This window comes from Vipera ursinii (assembly GCF_947247035.1).
Source record: "Vipera ursinii genome assembly, chromosome: 1".
In the NCBI taxonomy this organism is placed as follows: Eukaryota; Metazoa; Chordata; class Lepidosauria; order Squamata; family Viperidae; genus Vipera; species Vipera ursinii.
Genome location: NC_139512.1, coordinates 287457542 through 287480330, shown reverse-complemented (window position 1 = coordinate 287480330; position 22789 = coordinate 287457542).

Genomic DNA, 22789 nt, shown 5'->3' with positions numbered 1-22789 from the left:
TGGGTTAGCAGGTTCTGGCTAGTTTTCTTCTTAGCTTCATTAACTGCCACTGCTGCCATACAGATTCCACTTACTCTTGCTCTAAAAAACAAATCCAGCTCATGGTACCTGATGGGGGATGTGTTGGGGTTTTTATTGCGGGTTTTTCATACTATTATTTATTGTTTCAACTTGGGCTTCTATTTAATTCTCTTTTAACTTTTGTACCGTGTATTTTACATGTGCCCTGTTCACCGCCCTGAGTCCTTCGGGAGAAGGGCGGTATACAAATATAATAAACATAAACTTAAAGGGATTTTAATCTTCTCATTCCTTTCGGAGGGCTTCGTCTTTCCTTTCTGTTTTAGTTGCTGATGAGTTTTTCAGTGAGGGAAGTGATGTCTTGGTGAGGGCTATTGTCCTGGAGAGCTGGGTGCAGGAAGGCAGCAAGAGCAGAACACAACAACAGCATTAGCATAATCCCAGGGACGTCCAAACATACAATTAAATACTTCATTCCCAGATTTAAAATTTCCAGAACTGAAATAGAAAGCCACCAGCAGTCTCTTGAAATGTTTTGGAAATGCCACTAGTATTTATCCTGTGGTGACATGGACAGTCTTGTAGGTGCAGTGGGTCTTTATGCATAGTGTAGACCTGTATGTAGAACAGTTTCAAGCTCCAAGATATCCAACATGCCTGGAGGGTATCAGCTAGGAATTTTAGAAGTTGAGATCCAATATACCTGGAGGGCACCAAGTTAGGAGAGACCTGCATCAGCATCCGGGTGAGATTCAAGGTGCTGGTGATGACCTATAAAGCCCTGAATGGCTTGGGTCTGGGATATTTGAGGGAACACCTGCTGCCGGCATCAAGTTCCCTTCGTCCAGTGTGCTCCCACAGGGAGGGTCTTCTCAGGGTGCCCGGTAAAAGATTGCTGGCAGATAACACCCAGGGGGAGGGCCTTCTCTGTGGGTGCGCCTGCCCTCTGGAACCAGCTGCCCGTGGAGCTCAGGACTACCCCTGACCTGCGTTCATTCCGCCGGGACCTGAAGACTTGGCTCTTTGAGATTTCTGGCCCAGGCTGAGAATTTTTAACTGGGGCTTTTATTTTCAGGGGTAATTTAATCTTTTTAATTGCTTTTTAACTTTTGTATTTTGTATTGGTGTGATTTTAAAATACCCTATAAACCGCCCTGAGTCCTTCGGGAAAGGGCGGTTTATAAATCTAATAAAATTAAATTAAAATTAAAATCTTTAGCTACTGTGTAATAATCAAGCTGAGATTCAGATCAATATGCTGAGTACAAGAAGCTGAGAAAGTAAGTTGAAATGTTGAAATGTAACTTTTTTTTCTTACAGAAAAGAAAAGAAACCTCAAGGGATAGTGGAGAGGACTCTTCTGCTATCTTAGGTCTTTTTTATCCTAATGAAAACATACAGTACATTTAAAAAAATGAAAAATGATTATCACTGAGGTTGTTTTTTTTAATAAGATCTATTATTGTTTTCAGTTCATACTAATTTCAGCACATCAACTAATTTCAGCACATCAACTAATTTCAGCACATCAACTAATTTCAGCACATCCACCAAGAGCCTTGGTGGAGCAGTGGGCTAATGCCTCCTTAAGTAACACCAGCTGCCTGCAATTAGTGCAGGTTCGAGTCCCACCAGGCTCAAGGTTGACTCAGCCTTCCATCCTTCCGAGGTAGGTAAAATGAGGACCCAGATTGTTGGGGGCAATTAAGCTAACTTTGTAATAATGCCGTTTGGGGTGTGTGTGAAAGCCCTAATAAGCAGGCATATACATAGAATGAAGGCTACTGCTAAGCTTGTAAGCCGCCCTGAGTCTTCGGAGAAGGGCGGGATATAAATGGAATTAAAATAAAATAAATAAAACAATAGAGGACAACCAGTCCTATCCACAGAACCTTTTACAAGCCAAACACCAGCTTTAAGTTCACACATCAGCAGCTGCTTTGCACAGCTGTTCATAACTCTTTACAACACCTTTAATAAAATTGTTCCTTTCAGCTCTAAATAAAAATATTGAAGTGTGAAATGGTCAATTATAGTGTGATAAGTAAAAGTATGGGAATCCAAGAACCCTGGAAAAGAGCTGATCATCTGCTTTAACCATCTTCATCTCTAACAGAGATTCATTATTTCGGAGAAACTGTGGTTTGGGGAAGGGGTGTCCTTGATCATGGGCAAATGGTAAGATAAAGAAGAAACTCTTTGTTCCTATTTGTCTGAGAGTTCTGGTTTTTTAAAAAATCCCCAGTAGCTTTTGATTTACAAGCAATTTTTACACATCTTAATATTTATAGTTGTTCACTTCCCTAATATGCAAGACTTTTTTCTTTAAGGATAAAAGATATATACCAAGGAAGAAGTACAAAATGTGTGTGAAGCATCCTTTTGAAGATATTTTAGCAGTTTACAGTTGCTAAAATAAAAAAAAAACCACCTCATCCAACAATTGTTCAGAAACAGTCTCCTCTTTCCCTACTAATTCTCTGCTTGCTGTTCCACATCAAGAGCATGGCATCCCGAGAAAAGATTTGCCAATGGCTTCAGGGAAAAAAACATATGGAATTATCCTTCCTTGAACTCTTTCAGGGCTTCAAATCTATTCCCATAGATTTCTACTTTCTACAAGTTTAAAAAGAAAGGCAAAAACAACCCACAAAGAAACCAAAAATGCATCTGTATTTGTACATTTCCTGCCTTTTGACCATGTCCCTCAATACTCTTATCATCAAATATATTTAGAATAGAATAGAATAGAATAGAATAGAATAGAATAGAATAGAATAGAATAGAATAGAATAGAATAGAATAGTGCCCAAGCTCTCAGTGTACATACAAACAACAAAGTAAAATAACCGTAAGATACCAAAAGAAAAAGGTAGTAGAAAATATGAGAAAGATAATACCATGTTTCCCCGAAAATAAGCCCTACCCCAAAAATAATCCCAAGCTTGTTTTTGGGGGTGGACCTAATATAAGCCCTACCCTGAAAATAAGTCCGGGGTGGGCATGGCCAGCACAAGTGGTGGTGAACATGCAAGGCCAATGGTCTCTGGCAGTAGCTGCAGCCCACCAGCCCTTGAAGTAACTCAGATAAGTCCAGCAGGGAGGGGAGGTAATCTGGACATGCTTTTTGGAGAAATGACAGAGCTGCAAGGCCTGGGCTCCAGTCTGGGTGCTTAGTGTTATCGGTAAATACTGGTAGAGTGCAGCTGGTGCCAGTGAGGCCATCCTGGGGGGATTCTGATGTTGCTTTGCTGCTGATGTTGGGTCGCACCTGGGCTATGCTCCACTGCTGCCTCCCAAGTTCCACCTTCGCTGCTGGCTTGGCTTGTGCAGGATTTCATGTGCATTAGCTGGCTTGGGAGGCAGTGGTGGGGGTGTCTCAGGCATGGCCTAGCAACGGCAGCAACAGCAGAATCCTTCTGGATGGCCAAAAGGCCAAAAGCAGCCACGGGCAGCCCCATGCCCTCCTCGCACAGCCGGCATGAGAGTTCAATCAGACCTTCCAACTTTGCGAGATCTTTTTTTTTTCATGAAAAATTGGAAGGTCTGATTGAACTATTTTTTTAGTCCCATAAACTTCTTTTGTTTCTCTGCACAGGATGGCAGCTGAGAAACATGATGGAGAAATGCAATGAAGCTAAAAAGCAGGTTAGCTAAGAAATCCTTGGGGGAAGCGATGGCATCTGGGTGGTGGTATGGCAGGGGGTAGGGGCAGGGGCAGCTCCACGTGCTTTGGGTCCTGGTAGGTGCTGCAGCTCTCCTGCCAGCTGTGTGAGGTGGGCGTGGGGCTACCCCTGGCCACTTTCGCCCTTTATCCTGCACTTCAGCAGGTGTCTGACAGGCAGAGGGAGGCAGGTCCACCCCCCAAAAAAATAAGACATTCCCCCAAAATAAGACCCAGTGCTTCTTTTGGAGGCCATAAAATATAAGATTGGGTCTTATTTTTGGGGAAACATGGTAGTAAAATAGCCATAATGCCTGAGTAAATATCTTTAGGCCTAAGACAGTGATGTGGTAATTAGGTGTTCAGCAGATGGTGACACAAGAAAAAAAAACAATCTTTGTGTCTAGTTTTGGCATGCAATGCCCTGTAGAGGCATCCTGAGGAGAGGAGTTAAAACACTTTATGTCCAGGACATGAGGGGTTTGTAAATATTTTCTCAGCCCTCTTTCTGACCTACAATATCCAGGACCTCAATGGAAGGTTGCAATTGTTTTTTTCTGCAGTCCTAACTATCTGTTGAAGTCTGTACCTGTCCTATTTTGTTGCTGTACCAAACCAGACAGTTATAAAAGTACACATGACAGACTTAATAATTCTTCTGTAGAACTGTATCAACAGCTCCTGGGGCAATCTGAACTTTCCGAGTTGACATAGGAAGAACATTCTTTATTGTACCTTTTTAATGATGGTTAACTAATGTTAGGTGTCCATGTCAAATCCTGGGAGATTATAGAACCCGGAATCTTGAAGGTCTCTGCTGTTCATACTGTATTGTCTAATATTGTAAGAGGGGATGGAATAGGAAGGCACCTCCTAAAATCCACTTTCATATCTACAGTTTTAAATGTGTTCTGCTCCAGATTGTTCTGGCTGCACCACAGAGCCAGCTGTTCAACCTCCTGTCTGTATGCAGATTCATCACCACCTCAAATGAGACCAATGACTATTGTATCATCTGCAAATGTCAGTACTTTAACCTAGGAATCCTTTGAGATGTGGTCATTGTATAGAAAGAAAAGAGTAATGGAGAGGCCATGTAGCCCTGGGGAGCACCTGTGCTAATTGAATGGGTATTCGATGTGCCTGCTGTTTTCCATCTGTCAGAATGCATGTATGTATGCATGTATGTACGATTCAATGTTAAAAGTGTGGGGCTTATGATTAGGATACTCTTAGGAAACTTACCATGTTGTAGTCTTCAGCTTGGGAACAAACTTTAGGCAAACTCTCCTCCAAAGGATTGTGGGATTAAGTTCCCCTGTATGTCCCAATAGCAATCCAGTCATGGATGAGTGTTGAGTTTAATTTAACATGCAATGCATGTGACAGACCTTTTAAAATGCTGTGGCTTCAACTACCTGGCCACGCTCATCATTTTGATATTGTTGTCTTTCTTACAGATAGCTCTGTTCTCTAGTTCTGCCAACTTTGCCAGTGGTTTTCTTGGTCTCAGACTGAGGTATTCCATATTATCTGCCTCCTAAACATTTTAACTGGCTGTGTGAGGAACTGAACCTGATATTTTCTGAATCCAAAGTATGTTCATTATCATCGAACCATAGCCGTTTTTTTGTGCTTAGCCTTTGGTTGAATTCCATTGGCCTCTGTAATCCAAACAAAGGAATATAAATTCATTTTGAGCAAAAAGGTTTCCATTCTGTCTCTTTTTAAATTCTTTATATCCTCCTCAACTCGAAATCATTTTACCAGACATACATTAGGGGGGAAAATTGAATGCCTATAAGATTTATTTGTATTCAAGTTCATTTCTTCTTAAAAGGGTAATGTAATATTTAATTGTCACATTTAATCCTTTTCTGAGCTTAATGGTACAAATTCTACTATTCATGTGTCCTGAACTAAGGGATTTATCATTTTAAAAACATTTTTTTTCCTTTTTGTACTTCATCTCTCTCATTACTATGCTTTGTTATCAATAATTCTTTTCTATATCTGTGGTTTAAATAGTATTGCTTCATCATTACTTATTTGGTGACCACATGTTAATGCTCTTTCAGGATAAAAATAAAGCCACTCATTTGCATAATAATTCTTCCTTTGTATATCATTATCCATTAATTAACCAGACAGAGGAAACTAATTTAAATATGAATATTGTTTGAATGGTTTTGGATTTTAAAAAAATGCAGGTAAGAAGCTTAGTAATACAAGGGGTAATACCATGTCATAATTCTATCTTTTTTGTTCTTATTTTATATGTTGTTTTTTCCAGAATTCATTCCCCAAATATCTCTAATTAGGTGAAATGTCCCTTTTCCAGCACAAATTTATCTATTTTTATGAGTCACAATTTAATGCCAAATAATTAAACTCTTTCACTAATTATTAATTTAATTAACAATAGAGCACATAAACTGAACTAGGTGGATTTCAGTAATTAAATAGACCAATCCTTGTCTTGAAAAGCTTACAATCTCAAGAATGAAATTAAAAGAATGTCTAAAGGAAGTGCTGTCATACTATAACTATACAAACACTTGTAACATTCTATAGGAAAACAAATATATTATGTATCAATATTCAGGTATTAACAAACTGGCCATATATTAAGCCAGCGCATAAACGACTCCAGATAGTCTGTTTCTTCAAGCACATTTATTCTTTTGTAAAATGTTCACACATAAAATTTGAACTCTAGCCAGACTTTCATCAGCTAGACAATGTGTTTCGGATCATTTCCAGGGGAAGATAGAAATCATAGTGTCTCAAAATGAGATTTCAAAAGACCATACGTAATAAGTATATGAAAAGTGTTTGATATATCATGTTCAAATTGACCAGTGGATACTAGACCTTTACAATCTAAAACAATACATGAAAGAAGAGAAGAAAATAATAATAATAAAATACAAAGATGCCCACTAGAAATTAACGTACTGCTACAGATAGAACTATTTATTTAGAAAAGGTAGCAAGAAGATTAAAAACCTAGAATAGGAGCTCAGATGTCAAAAGCTGAAAAGCTTGGGCATCTTGTTAGACATGAAAATCTCTAAGGAACCTCCTACTCTAAAAGGGATTTTTTTTTATCTTTCACAGTATTTTTGTTTTTAGCAGATCCATGGAGTATGGCTGAGAACAAGAATAAAATGTTTTTTGATGTGTATTGCAGGAATACCTTCATAAAAGTAGGGGGAAATCACCCTATTTTACACCAATTGGTTCTACCAATATTTATTTCAATTAAAGTAGAACACTTAAAAATCCAACCCACCACACCATGATCCACACAAGCTAAGATGACCGATTACAGCCCTGGAATTAGTGGTGATAATGCAGAAAACTTCTTAAGACCTAGTAGGAATGTGTGTTGTTTTGTTTTTTGACTTCTGGTTTTGCGTCGCAGCGATATCAATGTATGAAGGCTTGGCTCTGCCTTCCACACCCAGTTTTGCCCTGCTGGGGGCCCTAAAAAGGGCCTAAAGTCACCCCAAAGAGTCAATGAAGAAGGAGGGGTGTCTTGTTGATCACAGAGAGGTGGTGGTCTTTCTATTCGATCCAAGAAAAGCCCTCCAAACTAGGAGGGGAAAGACTGGCTACATTCCTATGGCCAGCCATTAGCTGCTGACAACCAAAGAAGAAAAGCACCAATTAACACATCGTAAACAGCATGTTTGGAACTGGGTGAAAATATTGATCCTTTCCTTACTATTTTACAACTGAACTTCCTGGGAAAGGCTCTCAAGAAGCTAAAAAATCTCTGAATGTGAATGGAAGCGGCATTTAAATTTCTATGAGGGACAGAAATACACAATATTGAAGTGAAAGTAATGTAAAGCTACACTTTTGAAATTTGAGAACTGAGATAATTGTTAAGTTATTCTCTTTGGGGAAAAACATTGAGGTGAAATATAAGAAATCAATCCTTTGTCTTAAGAGTGGAAAATGGATTTTGAATAACATCTAGTAATGGATTTGAATACAGCACTATAACTAGCTTCCTGGCTGCTTGGTGACTCCTAGCTTAAGGGAGAACAGCTGGCAATAAAGGAAAATATTTTGATATTCTGACCTTTTGGACTATAAACACCCACTGAGCTTGGACTTCTAATCTCAAGAGCTAGTGGGAGAGGGGGAAAAATGACCTTTGATTACATCTGGCTGGGAGAGACTTTTGAGCTGTTTTCAGGGAGGTTGAACACTTTGAACATTGTGGATTATAACCCTGCCTGACTGACAATTTTTGGATACCTGAGACAAAGGATCACTATAAAATATTTGTTTGGGGATTGGACCTGTATTCTGGAATCTATTGTATTATAAAGGCTATGTATAAAGACCAGAAATCTAGAGGAAACTTTGTTCTACTCTTACTGAGACTGGTGATATTAGAAGATCTCCAGAAATGATGCCTCAAGAAATAACAAACACTTTTCAGAAGGAAATATAATCTACTCTACAACTAATTCACCAAACAGTTGTTGCATACAAAGAGGACATAAAAATAAACCATAATGAGACTAAAAATAATTTAGATAATATAAATGAGCAAATCTTCAAATTAAATCTACAACTAGAAAGTTTCCAGACGACTACAAAGTATGAACAAATAAACCAGAGATTGAAAGATGATGCAGAGGAAATGGACCTAGAGGTGGAAGAGATGAAAGAGGGAAATATAAACTACTACACACAAATAAAATACTGCAAGACTTACTCATAACAATGGAAATGCAAAATACCCTTAACCCTTTAAGTCTGCAAGATGCACCTGATAACAAGGAAGAAGATTTTGAGGAATGGAACATAGAGCTGTCAGGGGAAATGTTACAATTTGGGAGAAAAAAGATGAGGGGAGAAATTGAGAGAGAAGGAAGGTGGGGGTTGCTTAAGGAACATAAATGAGCAGAATTCCCCCCAAAAAATACCCTACCTAAATTGTCTTCCTTATGCCAAGCAACTTTCATAAAAATAGAAAGAAAACTCCTGGGCAATTTAATTGCCTTGGCTTGGAAAGCTACTTGGCAAAGAAAGAAAGCGAGAGTTAGATTTAAAAAAATAGATTTGACCTATTAGAGGGGCCAACATATGTTTAAATACTTGTTGAATATGATTAAAAGAACGGATGACCCTTAGATATAATTAACTTTTATAATGAAAAATATGATTTAGAATTAAAATAGCATTTTTCCTTTTGATATGGGAAATAGGAAACTAAGAGGAGGATTGGTATGAATAAAATTTTTAGCTATATAAATGTAATTAATATTGAGGAAATCATAACTGACAAAGATACTTTAAATAATGATGGGAAATCAAACTTTAACAAGAGCACAAAACAGAATATTGATTTATGAATTGATGTTATTTTTATTTGTATAATATTAGTAAAATATGATGAAGATGTTTATAGCTAATTTTGAATACACCAATGTTGCGATGAGCGACCGGTCAGGGTTCTGGCTTCAACTCTTAGAGCCCCTTAACAGGGGTGGGAATTTAGAGAGACCCTCGCGAGGGTGGACACCTTGAGTAAGGAAGGATCTTGCCTTTTACCACCGACCCAGTATGCCGGAAATTCCAACGGTCATACTTGGGAACTGCGATGATTAGGCAGAGTTAGAGACAGAGTAAGACAAACTGAGGCACCAATACAAGAAGGTGAGGGAACATGGAGTGCTCGGGGTGGATGGTGTGCCCTCCCTCACAGCTCCACAAACCCTTTTTTTTATTAGGCTGTTTCATTTGGGAGGGGTGAAGTACACATGAGGAATTAACATAAAGGAAAAACATAACTCATTGCATACATCTGCTAATGAACATATGTGAGGTCAAAGGAAACAATAGTTTATGCTAACAGAGAACTGATAAAGGTCATTACAGGAAACAATAAAGCATAGCTTATTATATTACAGAGAATACAAGGGTTGTCATAACTTGAAACATAACTTGAAACATAGATAATTATAAAAGACAAGTCTTTGTTATAAATGAAGCAAGGAGCAAAGGTTTATCACAGGAAGGCAGAGGCCCTATCTTGAAGCAAGGACAACTTCAGGAGACTATATACTGAAACAAGTCTTTGTTGTATACACATGTGAATCAGAGACAGGAATGTGGTTGTAAGTAAGAAAAGAGTTTTATCACCAGAGGCAGAGATGGAATGCAGGAATGTGGCCTTACAATTGCAGATTTGGAGAAAAGGCAGAAGTGTTAAACTGAGTGCAGGAATGTAACTTTGCAAATGGGGGGGAAGGCAGAAGTGTTCAAAGAAGGTCTTTTGCAGGCAGAGGAAAGCAGATTAATATAGGAATTAAAAAAGGTCTTTTGGGATATAGGAATCAAAAAGGTCTTTTGGGAGTCTGGGATTTACAACTCCTCTTTTTCTGTTTTTTAAGGCCAATTACTGAGAAGGCCCCTCAATGTCCAAGAACTTTCTCTTCTAGGATACTTACGCTGGAAAAAGAGAAATCCTCCGACAACTCCTGTGCCTGCGCCAGTATTCCTTTCAAAGAGTGCTGGTGTGAGGGTGCATCAGTCTCTGGGTCAGAAGTGAATTCTAAAAGAGGATGTTTGTATTCACTGTCAACAGTGTGTTTCATCAACAGAATGTCATCGCTAATGCTGCTCAGCCTTCGTTGTAGAAAATCTAAAAGTTTACCCATAACACATGGGCCAATTGCACATGCAAGTAATAATAAAATTAAAGGACCAGCTGTAGCTGAGAAAAGGGTGGTCAGCCAGGGAGAGAAGTTAAACATTCCTTGATACCAAGTATAATTCTGCCATGGAGTCAAGCACAATCAAAGAAATACTGTTAGTAATACTTCTGATAAAAATAGGCAAGACACAAGGTAAAATAATACATCCTAATACAATCATACTAATAAAAGCTACAATAGCGTGTAAACCAGGTACTTTGGGAAACCAGGAGCCAAGTAATTCCTGAAAGTTGAAACCATTTCAAGTTTGGACAGGAACATGAGCTACAGAGTTCACATAGATGATGATGGTAGACTCGTTGTTAACAACAGGTTGTTCCTTCTGGGTCCATGAGATGGGCAAAAACAGTGTGAAAAGAGTCATTTTTGACTGGAAGTAATGTCAAAGGTGTGAGTCATTGTAAAGAACTGGATGGGATAGCTGATGAAGTGGAGTTGACGTCTGGGGTAAGCTTTCAGATGGAATTGTGTTTTAGTGGCATCAGTCAGTGGTGTTAGAGCAAGGCTGAAAAAAGTCACAAACCATGCTGTCATCTTTAATGGGTTCTGCAGTTGTGTTTGTGGAGGCATGATATGAATGAACGTGGTGACCTGGGATCCACAGCACTTTGTCTGGCAGTTGAGCAACTGCGTAGCCTCTTCCCCAAGTGAGAAGGTCTGCAGGGCCTTTCCAAGTTAGGTCTGGAAGTTGGCGATACCAAACCTGTGGCTTAGGGAGATCTGAAGAAGAAGAAGAAGAAAAATGCTGCTCCGCAGCTGTGGTTAAGGGATAGCCAGTCAAGTTAGAAAAGTTTAGAGTATAGAGGCAAAGATTAAGAGTGTCTTGCACTGCTGGGAGGTTGGAGTTTCGTTTTCCCCTGTTCTGATTTTTATAGTGATCTAAAGCATGTTTCAAGGTTTGGTTAACCCATTCCACCAAGGCTTGGCCTTGGCTATAATATGGAATTCCAAATTTGTGTGTGATTTGCCAATGATGACAAAATTTTGCCATGGCTTGACTGCTGTAAGCAGGGCCATTATCTGTTTTGAGTTCTTTTGGACATCCCAGCACTGCAAAGGTCCGAATACAATGATTGATTACATGTTTGGTGGCTTCACCCCTTAGGGGGGTGGCCATGATGAATCCTGAAAAGGTATCAATTGAAACATGCAAATAAACTGCTTCTGCAAAGCTTTGGAATTTTGATGAAAATATGAATGACTTTCCCAGGGGGTGAGGGGTTGCAAGGAACAGGCTGAAGGTCCGGAGGCAGCCTGATCTGCAACATTGTTTCCCACTTGCAAAAAACCTGGAAAAGGCTGATGACTAAGAATGTGAGCAAAAAAAATAAGATGTTGGCGTTCAAAAAGCAAATTTTGCAAGGTTAAAAAAAGTTGTAACAAATCTGGTTGAATGAAGGGAGATAAATAAGATCCATAAATCACTTGAATTGTGTGATAAACATAGGTTGAAAGGAAAAAAATTTGACAAGCAAAAATTGAAGCAGCCAGTTCAGCTTTTTGAGCTGACCGCTGGGGTGTTGTTTGCTTGGTTAGTGCGAACAATTTGCATTGCAAACGATAATCGGGTGGTGGGTGGCAAGAAACCTTGCCATGCCAATCAGCTAAGGAAAATTGCAATTCACTTGAGGTTTGAAAAAATGATTCCCAAATTTGCAAAGACATAAAAATAATTGAGCTAATTGTGCTTCTCTGGTTAAAACAGAAACTTTGGGCGTATGGGATAAATGAATCTACTCCAAAATTTTCAATTGGTTAAACAATAGCAACATTCGACTCCCATCATGCAACATCTGCCTCTCACTTTCTACTACTTCCCATGTTTCTCCCTATAGTACATTCTTGTTCCTTCAGCATTCTAAGGCTTGTGTTCACAAATCCGTGCAAACCAACTTAAAAACCACTTTTCTGTTTCTCCCTTCTATATCTAGTCATTCACTGCCCTTCTGCCATTCTGGCCTAACTTCTGTCTTTTTTGCTTCCAGCTTCTATCAACGTTTGCATGAGCCAACTGTTTCTCTTAGCTATTAATCAATCCTCTACATTTCTAATCATATTTGGAGTCAGTGTATCTTTATTAACAATCTCAGAGCCTGTTGTAAGGCATAAAATCCACAGGTTAGTGCTGATTAAGGGAGGGAAATTCTCCCAGATATCACCTTCTATCAATGTGTCCTGCACACAGACACAAAAACATCAAAAACAAGAAAACAAAAACAAAAAACAACTCCACAAAAAGATCAGAGTAATTTCTTTTAGGTGAAGTTTAACTAAAACTCAAAGTTCAAAAAACTTGTCCAACAAAGAATCTCTCCTCTTTCGAGTAAAAAAAAATTGCAAGCTGAAACTGCAAGAGTGGGCATCAAGCTTCACATCCACCCCCCCTTTCTCAGACTGGAATTCTAAGCAGAGAGAAAAAAAAATGGTTAAAAGAACCAGCCACCCCCCCTCCTTCTGGCTGTTAAACGAGTGCCATTGGCTAGAAATCCAAGGCAGGAGTAGGAGCCAATAGTGGAGGGGGTGACTGTTACATGAAGGAAAATAGTACATGGAAAAGAAGTGTATTTAGTATGTGCCGAAAAAGGAGAAGCAAGATAACGACCGCGGTGTTGCAATACATAATTACAGTGAGGCAGAGAGTCATCTCGAAAAGTGAAAGTGACAGATGTGAAGGGGGGTGCAAGTATAATATGCGGGTCAGCCCTCAATTGAGCTGTCGCTAAAGAGTAAAGGCAAAGACATAGAGTCAGCAGCAGGGGAAGGCTTTGTGATAGCATGATAGGGCCGTACGCAACGTGCAGGGACCCACAATGTGCGATCTGGAAGTTGGACTGCAGCGTAGCCTTTTCCCCAGGTGATCAGGGGTACCGGTCCTTTCCAAGCAGGATCTGGTAGTTGCCTATAATAAACAGAAGGTCTGGAGGTTGGACAAGGAGGGTTAGAAAAATGTCGAGAAGCGGCTGAAGTGGCTGGTGACCCTGTAAGGTTCAAAAAATTGTGAGTATAAAGACAAACATTAAGAACATTTTGCAACACTGGGAGTGTCGGGGGGCTTACGCCTTTTGCCCCTAAATATCGTTGCAATGCATTTTTGAGTGTTTGATTTGTGCGTTCCACAATAGCTTGCCCTTGGCTATTAAATGGAATACCAAATTTGTGTACAATGTCCCATCGATAGCAGAATTCCGAAAATGCAGTACTTGTGTATGCAGGACCATTGTCAGTTTTTAAAATTTTAGGACATCCCAGTGTTATGAAAGATCTAATACAATGATTGATTGTTTGTTTGGCCGTTTCCCCTCTTTGTAGGGTGGCCATGATAAAGCCTGAATACGTATCTACGGATACATGAATATACTTCCAAGGGGCAAATGGAGGGAATTGTGTAACGTCCATTTGCCAAGTCTCACAAGCTTGTGTACCCCTAGGATTTACTCCTTCAGGGATACTTCGAGCTTGAAGACTACAAGTAGGGCATTGTTGAATGATTGCAGCAGCTTCTTGGTGTGTGAGTCCGAATTGCTTTACAAGAGCCTTTTTGTTTTGATGAAAATATGAGTGACTTTCTCCGGCTGTTAAAGCACAAATCTGTAAGACAGATTTACAGGCCTCATCCGCCATGTGATTCCCTTCTTATAGGAATCCTGGAAGATGTTGATGACTCCTAATGTGTGCTACAAATAATGGTGTTGTCCGTTTTTGTAACAATTGTTGCAGCTGTAAAAATAAATTCATTAATGATGGTGATAAAGAAGGAGAAATATAGGCATCAAAAATTGAAAAAACAATGTTGGCAACATAAAGACTGTCTGTGATTATGTTCAATGGCTGATTTTGAAAAATGGAAAGAGCCAGATTAAAAGCAGCTAATTCAGCTTGTTGAGCTGATGATTGTCCCGTAGTGAGACGTTTGTGCCATGTGGAATCAAGTTGCCAAACACATGCCCCAATGGCTTTTGAACCATCCGTAAACACTGTTAGTGCCTGCGGGATAGGTTGTTTTGCTATTGGATTAAAAATTGTAGTTGGGATTGTTTTGATCAATTGTAATCGAGGGTCTGTGGGGGGGGGTAAAAGAAACTTTACAAAAATCTCACCACCAAAAAAAAATAAATAAAAATAGTTTGCTCTCCTATACATGCATTTACTCTCACACATCATCCATGGCTTTTACAACAATAAAATCTGCAGTTTACTGTTCCTTTCACACACACTCACATTTACATATCAGCAAATTAACTCATTCACTGCCATTCTGACTGCTTGCATAAACAATTTCACATACAAAAATTTCATGTCATACTGTCTTCAGACAAACCATACATTACAAAAATTCCATTTCATACTTTCTCCAGACAAACCATACATTATTAAATAAGGCCTTTTTGTTTGGTGTTATCAGAGAGGATTTTGACCCTCTTCCAAGTCTTGGAAATAACACAGAACAACACAGACAGACATATATACACAGATACTATTAAAACAACATTTATTTAGACATATGGCTTGTCCTACGAGAGGTGAGAAAAATCATGAGTTGATTCCAACCGAACATGGTTTCTATAGGGCCCTTTAACCATCTCCCATTTTTCTCACCATTCCAAGTCCAAGCTTAATGTTCCAAATGTCCATATATATACATATATATATATACATACACATAAAACAAAACAAAACACACATATCAATTTGGGGTTTTAGGCCAAAACAATAATCCAAAGAGCTAGATTAAAAGAAAAAGATAGAAGAAAAACTTGATTTTATTTCTTTGATTTTTCTTTTTACAACAACAACTACTTCCTATTCTTTGATTTGATAGACCAGAATTATTAATTTAGTTTGGCTGGGAGCCTGCACTGGGAAGCTAGATCCCATAAAACTCCAGGCAGTTGAAATCAACAGGCATGCCCCTGGATTTTACTGAGAACAGCTCGCCCCAAGAGGCTCTTTCAAGCCCCACATAAGCCAATTTTAACAGGAGTTATCCACAAAGTCTGAATAAGCCTGATTGAGACCTTAATACTTTTGCAAAAGACATTTTAGCTTTTCCGTGAGGATATCTTGTGGAAAGCTGCTAAAGCCCCTTCAAATTAAAAGTCTCCCTTGGGCTTTGAGCCTGTTGGTCATTAGTAATGAATTGTCCCGTGCCAAATAATTGATCCCTATTTATTCCTTGAGGTAATACAGCAGAAATTTTTCTCTATTTCTTTTTTATTTATATTCAGATTCCCAAACAAGATATTGTGATAGAGTCAAAATCATGTTAGCTTACCTATACTTATTAAAAATCCTTACACATAGTTGATGAAGTCATGATGCAAGGGTGGATTGGTTAACCTTCGGCTGCTGGTGGCGGCAAAAAATTAACAAGATAACAAGATGACAAACTGAAAAAAGCTTAATGAAAAAGAGAATCCGTGAGAAGTTCAGATGGGTTAGAAGCATTAAGAGGAGAAAAGAATAAAAAAAAATGTCCCGAGGGGCATGAGCTACAGGCATAGAGTGAACAAAAGGTGCCTCTTGAGTGAGGAAAGAGATTTGGAGAAGGAGGAGGAGGGAAGGGGGGAGGGGGGGGTTTAGAAATAGCAACAAGCTCAGAGGCTTTTTCCTCTTTGCCGAGAGCAGAAAGAGAGACAGGCACAGCAGGGCAAAAATAAAAGGCAGAAGGAAGATTCTCCGGAGGCAGAGCAGAGGGGGGGACATGCACAGCAATAGGAGGAAGTTTCTCTGATTTTTCATAGGGTGGGGGTGGCACGGATGAAGGCAGAAGATCAGAAGAGTGATCAAGAGGTTTAGAGATAGAAGATGTTAGATCTAAAGGAGATGGCAAGAGTTTTAATGCTGCCATCATTGCTTGCCATGCAGACAAAATATCAGCAGGCGCCCTGGGATGATTGTGAAGATATTTACGTAGCTTTTCCCAGGTTATAACAGACAAAGTGCCTGATTCTGGATAAGCCAGACAATTTTTGTTAATATATTGTAAAAGTTTTGTTAAAAGTCTCCTTCCTACAAGATGGACCATGGTGCCATTGTGTTTTTGAACAAAATTAGCCTTCTGCATTATATTAAAAAGTTCGTCCCTATGCCCTGACGAAACTTTGGAAAGTGATGAGCCCGTTTACTCACGAGTAAAGCCTTCTCCGAGGTGCATGAGAACAGGAATGCAGGTAGCACACGCCTGGACAGGAGTCGTGCTATGGAGTTGAAGCTGAGCGATCCCGGACGAGCCCCCAGTTGTTGCGATGAGCGACCGGTCAGGGTTCTGGCTTCAACTCTTAGAGCCCCTTAACAGGGGTGGGAATTTAGAGAGACCCTCGCGAGGGTGGACACCTTGAGTAAGGAAGGATCTTGCCTTTTACCACCGACCCAGTATGCCGGAAATTCCAACGGTCATACTTGGGAACTGCGATGATTAGGCAGAGTTAGAGACAGAGTAAGACAAACTGAGGCACCAATACAAGAAGGTGAGGGAACATGGAGTGCTCGGGGTGGATGGTGTGCCCTCCCTCACAGCTCCACAAACCCTTTTTTTATTAGGCTGTTTCATTTGGGAGGGGTGAAGTACACATGAGGAATTAACATAAAGGAAAAACATAACTCATTGCATACATCTGCTAATGAACATATGTGAGGTCAAAGGAAACAATAGTTTATTTTTTATTTTATTTTATTTTTTATTTTTATTGCATTTATATCCCGCCCTTCTCCGAAGACTCAGGGCGGCTTACAAGCTAACAGAGAACTGATAAAGGTCATTACAGGAAACAATAAAGCATAGCTTATTATATTACAGAGAATACAAGGGTTGTCATAACTTGAAACATAACTTGAAACATAGATAATTATAAAAGACAAGTCTTTGTTATAAATGAAGCAAGGAGCAAAGGTTTATCACAGGAAGGCAGAGGCCCTATCTTGAAGCAAGGACAACTTCAGGAGACTATATACTGAAACAAGTCTTTGTTGTATACACATGTGAATCAGAGACAGGAATGTGGTTGTAAGTAAGAAAAGAGTTTTATCACCAGAGGCAGAGATGGAATGCAGGAATGTGGCCTTACAATTGCAGATTTGGAGAAAAGGCAGAAGTGTTAAACTGAGTGCAGGAATGTAACTTTGCAAATGGGGGGGAAGGCAGAAGTGTTCAAAGAAGGTCTTTTGCAGGCAGAGGAAAGCAGATTAATATAGGAATTAAAAAAGGTCTTTTGGGATATAGGAATCAAAAAGGTCTTTTGGGAGTCTGGGATTTACACACCAATGGTACCAAGAATTGTAATTGCATAATGAGGGAAAAATGGAAAAAATATGGGGAAGAAAGGAGGATCAGTACTGTGGATTGTGCAGTACTGAATAGATTTATATTGAAGAAGTTAATGTTAAATATGTGAATCCAGACAACATGTTGTTTACTAAGCTTTAAAGATTGTAATTCTTAAAAATTAATAAAACTTTAAAAAAAAGAAATGTGTTTTTTTAAACATACACTCTAACAAAACTTCAGTACTTAGACTACTTATTTTTACTGATACAAAATTCAGGATTTCACATATTAAGAATGCACTGAATTTAATTTCCACAGGGAAAAAACATTCCATTTTAAAGAAAATCTTTAAAAAGTGCACTCTCAGAGTAAAGTTCAAATTATATAGTGCTTCAGTCTAAGCAGGCATTTTAAACAGCACAAAGTTGTTTTTAATAATACAGTTTGAGTTGAAAAGTTGACAGTGGAACAGAGAAGACAAATGTGAACATTCAAATTCACTTCAGAAATCAGTTTTGGCAGCATTCTTAATTATGTTAGTCTGCCCTTAAGGCACCATGCTTACATATATATATATGTATATCCCAAACACATTCCCACAGAAACCATTATATGCGGAGTCGAATCCAGCCTGACCAAAATTAACCCTGATGATGCCAACAAAATCAGACTCGAAGTTACCAACATCCTCTGCACCAGCAAACCACCCAAAAGCAACTTACCCAAAGAGGAACAGACAGCACTACTTAACCTAAAAAATGACACCAGCATAATCATTCTGCCAGCAGACAAAGGCAACGCCACGGTGGTAATGAACTCATCTGACTACCATACCAAATTATCCAACCTACTCCGAGACTCCACATACAAACTCCTCAAGACAGATCCCACCACCTACCTGGAAAAAACCACAAAATCAAAAATAAAAGCCACCCCCATCAGTGAAGAGATCCAGAAAACAATCATTCCCAGAGAAAAATCATCCAGATGTCCTAAGCTCTATGGTCTGCCCAAGATACACAAAGAAGGAACCCCACTCAGACCCATAGTCAGCTCCATAGGCTCACCTCTACAAAATCTAGCCAAATTTCTTGCCAAACAACTACAGCCTTATGCAAATTCGATCACCTCGCACGTACAAAACTCATTCCAATTCATAGAGATCATAAGTAAACTAAACTTACAGCCCTGTGACCTACTTGTGAGCTTCGATGTTGTATCCCTCTTCACCCAAGTGCCAATCAAAGAAGCCTTGACAGCTATCCAAAATAAATACAACCCCCCAAAACACATCCTAGATCTGACCAACCACTGCCTATCTAACACATACTTCATCTACAATGGACAAAGATACAAACAAATGGAAGGAGCACCCATGGGATCACCCCTCTCACCTGTCATCGCAAACCTCTACATGGAACACTTTGAAACCCTCGCTCTAGAAAAATCCAACCACAAACCCAAACTCTGGCTCAGATACGTAGATGACACCTTCGTAATCTGGCCACACGGCAAAGAAAAACTGGATGACTTCCTCATACACCTCAATAGCCTACACCCCAAAATACAATTCACCATGGAAACAGAAGCTAACAATCAACTTCCCTTCCTTGATGTCTTAGTCTACAAGAAATCCAACGGCTCCCTAGGACACACTATCTACCATAAAAAAACACACACAAACCGCTATCTGAACGCACTCTCACACCACCACCCAGCACAGATCAACTCCGTAGCCAAGACACTCATCTCCAGAACAAAACACCTAGCTGACGAACAACACCTAAAAACCGAACTACACACTCTCACTAATGTACTAACAGCCAATGGATTCCAAAGAAACACGATTACCAACTTAATCCGAAGAGAGACACCCACAAAAACCCAAGACAGAGAACAAGAAAATGGCAAAGCCCTCCTCCCATACTTAAAAGGGACCACAGACAGAATCAGCAAGGTCCTCCAAAAACACAACATCAAAACAGCATTCTACACAGACAGAAAAATATCCACCATCCTAAGAAACCCCAAGGACATAATTGGCTTAGAAAACCAAGGAGTATACGAAATCCCATGCACCACCTGCCCCACCACATACATCGGACAGACCAACAGAAGAATAAGTGCACGCATTGAAGAGCACAAAAACTCACTCAGAAAGGGAGAACAAACTTCATCCCTGCTCCAACACTTTGAAGCCACGGGACATGAAATTGATTTTAAAAAAACCAAAACTATCGCCAAAATTGAACATTTTAACAACAGAATAATCAGAGAAGCCATTGAGATAGAAAAACGCCCCCACAGCATGAATACACGAGATGATACCTCTCGTCTACCAGCCATTTGGAAACCCGCCTTGATTGACAGACGAGGCCCAACCACCAAGAATGATACCAGACCCAAACTCATGATAACATCACATGACATCACCACCACACAACCATTCAAAAAGCAAATCCGAACCCACAACGATAAAGACACACAACCACAAAACAGAAACCTAACTACAGCTGCAACATCAGCCACTTTAAACCCCTCCAAACCACACAATAAGCAAACTGACACCCACTATAAAAACATGGCACCACCACAAACACGAAGCCGAACAAAAGCAGCACAACTCACCAGCTCAGTTCTGGAGCTGGCAGCTGAGACCAGCCCATCCACTCAGAACACCCCCCCACCCAATCAGAACACACCCACCATTCAAAACACACTCCCACCCAATCAGAATACACTTGGTCCCCTACCCAATCAGAGCACACCTCCACAGAACACACCCCCTCTGGCAGTTTAAAAAAGAGGAACTAACAGCCACATGCTTCTCCCAGAAGAAGGAAGCTAAAGCCTGATGATGACGGATGAGACTCCGTCGAAACGTTGCGCCCACACCTTTAGTTCTACGCGGGGAAAAACCCGAAAAACCATGGATCCACATACAGGCACCTGCGAAAACCTCAGAAAACAAATATATATATATATATATATATATATATATATATATATATATATATATATATATATATATATATATATATATATATACACACATATACATACACACACACACACACACATATATATATATATACACACACACATATATACATACACACACACACATATATATGTATGTATGTGTATATATATATATATATATATATATATATATATATATATATATATATATATATATATAAGGGATGCGGTGGCTCAGTGGGTTAGGACGCTGAACTTGTCGATTGGAAGGTCGGCAGTTTGGCGGGTCGAATCCCGAGTGCCGCGTAACAGAGTGAGCGCCTGTTACTCGTCCCAGCTTCTGCCCACCTAGCAGTTCGAAAGCACGTAAAAATGCAAGTAGAAAAATAGGGACCACTCCGGTGGGAAGGTAACAGCGTTCCGTGCGTCTTTGGCGTCTAGTCATGCCGGCCACATGACCACGGAGACGTCCTCGGACAAGTGCTGGCTCTTCGGCTTTGAAACGGAGATGAGCACCGGCCCCTAGAGTCGGAAACAACTAGCACACATGTGCGGGGGAACCTTTACCTTTACCTTATATATATATATATTTGAAATGTTGATTTCATCTGATCTAAAAAAATAAGTTCCAGCATAAACCTAAAAAGCCATTTCAATGCCACATTCCTCTAGCATGTTTTAGTGAGATAAGTCGATAACAGTGAAATCTCAAAATAAATGTATAGAAGGTTTTAAATGAATATAAAAATATTCCAGGGAACTTGCTTCACATTTCCAGAATCTTGTAAAGAATCAAAGCCCACAGAGAGGGAAAATAGGAGGAAGGAAAAATATGATAATTCAAAATTACTTATCTAAAATTTGGATTACAAAATTAGCAAGGATTAATGAGTATTGCGTGCCATTAACTAAAAGCAATTCTGGGTGGTAAGCAATAATCAATGAAACTATAAATATAAAAGTAATCATTATAAAAATTAAACAGTTATATTAATAAAAGTCAGTTTGTCATCTCGCAACCTACACAAAGGAAATAAGCAGCTGGCTAGTTTGGGAAACAAACAGGAACAGCTAGCTTATTTAATTATTGGTGTTAATTAAAAATTAAATTCAAATTTTACCTAATTTCAGACTACAGTCAACTTTACATTTCAGGCTGTATTAAATAGTACAATGTTAATGACAGAGAAATCCAAAGCTGGTTTAGATTATTGACTTCTCACATGGTTCTTCATTCCCCAAACATCTGATTGTTTCTTTCCAAACTATAGGCTGAACTATGCAGCTATTTCCTGAATTGCTTTCCCAAAAGTTACAGTATCTATGAAATTCTAGGGGGAATGGGGAGATAACGCTTGAAGGCATATAAAATCTGGCTAATAAAAGCATGGCGTATGGCGTATGGACTTTCCTGCTATTTGTGCTGCCTGCAGCTGACTGAAGAAAATTATCTCCAACATAAGCTCCTAGCCTCAATTAATAAATCTTTATTAATTGTAATTGTCCTGGGAACAACAACAACAACAACAACAACAACAACAACAACAACAATAGTAATAATAATAATAATAATAATAATAATAATAATAATAATAATAATAATAATAATAATAATAAAGTTGGAAGGGACCTTGGAGGTCATCTAGTCCAACCCCCTGCTCAGGCAGGAAACCTTATACCATTTCAGGCAAATGGCTGTCCAGTCTCTTCTTAAAAACCTCCAGTGTTGGAGCATTCACCACCTCTGGAGGCAGGTTGTTCCACTGGTTAATTGTTCTAACTGACAGGAAGTTTCTCCTAAGTTCTAGGTTGCTTCTCTCCTTGAAGCCTCTGTTATTACATCCCATCTCTAGCAATCCATCCTGTGTTTGATTTAGCCAGAAATATTTTCCTTTGCTTTTTATTCAAGTGAAGAAATCTAAGTAGCTGCCACTTGTACTTATCATTTCTAATCTTAGTTCTTCTGGCAAAGGAATATAGTTTCTAATTTCCCAATGACATCCTATTAAGTGCCTGAACCACAATTATCCCATTTCCCACTCACTCTCTGCTAGGTTGAACATCTCAAACTTCCCAAAGTCCTTCAATCTGTCCTCAAAGGACATATTCTCAAGT